Here is a 1,813-nt window from a genome sequence, read left to right as displayed (position 1 = left end):
CTGGATCAGGGTCGGGGTGGGAGTCAGGGTCGGGGTCGGGATCAGGGTCAGTGTTGGGGTCAGGGTCGGGGTCGCGGTCAGGGTCGGGGTCAGGGTCGGGGTCAGTGTCTGGGTCAGGGTCGGGGTCAGGGTCAGGTGGGAAGGCCGGCTCTGATCCGGAGGAAAGGACCAGAGCAGCAGGGTAGGGATGCAGGTAAGGGAGGTGAGAGAGACAAGTGGGAGGGAGGAAGCGGAGGAGGAGGTGACAGGGTTGGAAAGCCATGCAGGGGGTCGATGAGAAGAGGAGAGACCAGAGGAGAGAGGTGGAGGGGGAGGGAACGGAGCACATCCCTGGGTCCCTTCTCCCTGGGAGGGCCTGGTGGTGTTCAGAACAGGGTGGGGGGCTCCCTGAGCTGGAGGGGATGACTCCTCCACAGGGTGCTGGCGTATTGGACAGGGCTGCTTGGTGGAGCTGTGGCCGGAGGGACTGCATCAGGAAGAGGGACCCGCTGCATGTTGGGGTCCTAGGATGCTGGGGTCCAACCCCAGCAGGTCCAGGGGTCCCCAAAGGTGTGGACAGAGTCGGCGAAGAAGGAATGACATGGAGACAGCCTTCGGGTGATCATCATAGCCAGGTTCCTCTAGCCAAGTTCTGGTCAGGATCTCCAGCGAAGTTCTGGTTAGGATCTCCAGTCAGGTACTGTGTCCATGTTCTCTTCCTAGGTTCTCCAGCCAGGTTCTCTAGGTTCTCCAGCCAGGTTCTGTAGTCACGTTCTTTGCTAGGTTCTCCAGCCAGGTTCTGTAGTCACGTTCTTTGCTAGGTTCTCCAGCCAGGTTCTGTCCAGGTTCTCCAACCAGGTTCCGTCACCAGGTTCTAGTCAGGTTCTCTTGCCATGTTCTATCCAGGTTCTGTAGCCAGGTTCTGTCTCTAGGATCTTCAGCCAGGTTCTCTCGCTAGGTTCTGTCTCTAGGTTCTGTTGCCAGTTTCTGTCCAGGATCTTTTGCCATGTTCTCTCCAGCGAAGTTCTTCTGTCTCTAGGTTCTGTGTGGGTTCTGTGTCTAGGTTCTGTTTTCTAAGTTCTGTCTCCTGTTGTCTTGTTACATCTGTATTTATACCAGTTGATTCCAATCCTATCAATCTCTATTCCAAAGGTTAGGGCGTTTCTTATCTCCATTCCAGGGAGTAAAGATTATGTAGCTTAAGTATGATTATTCGTAGCTAAAGTGATTAATTACCCACCTGGCACTTAGTTAAGGGGTTTTATTCCCTCCCTAACTTCAGGGGAAAATCCCTACCTGGGGAAACAACCTTTCTCAGAGAGGTGACCTTGCTTAAAACACATAGTGCCAAGAAGGTGAGCAAACATATTAAGAACAGTATGCCATATACGCCAGGTCCCTTGAAACAGCAAGGATGGACCGGCTCCCAGCACTAGGAGGCACTGTTTTACTGATCACAATTACTATTTTTCTTTTTTTCTTTATATATTTATTTAATCCTCGCCCGAGGATATATTTTTATTGATTTTAGAGAGCAAGGGAGAGAGAGAGAGAGAGAGAGAGAGAGAAACATCCACTGGTTGCTTCCCATTCATGCCCCAACCAGGGATCAAACCCACAGCCTAGGTGTGTGCCTTGACCGGGAATCGAACCCGAAACCTTTTGGTGTATGGACAACACTCAGCCAACGTGGCTGGGGCACTGTAATTATTATTACAATAAAGTTTTTATATGAGGACAGCACTTAGTATCTGTCTTCTTAAAAAAATATTTTATTTTATGGATTTTAGACAGAGAGGAGCCCTAGCCGGTTTGGCTCAGTGGCTAGAGGGCC

This window comes from Myotis davidii, unplaced genomic scaffold, assembly GCF_000327345.1.
Source record: "Myotis davidii unplaced genomic scaffold, ASM32734v1 scaffold3009, whole genome shotgun sequence".
In the NCBI taxonomy this organism is placed as follows: Eukaryota; Metazoa; Chordata; class Mammalia; order Chiroptera; family Vespertilionidae; genus Myotis; species Myotis davidii.
The sequence above is the reverse complement of the archived record's forward strand: the minus strand, read 5'-3'. Positions refer to the sequence as shown.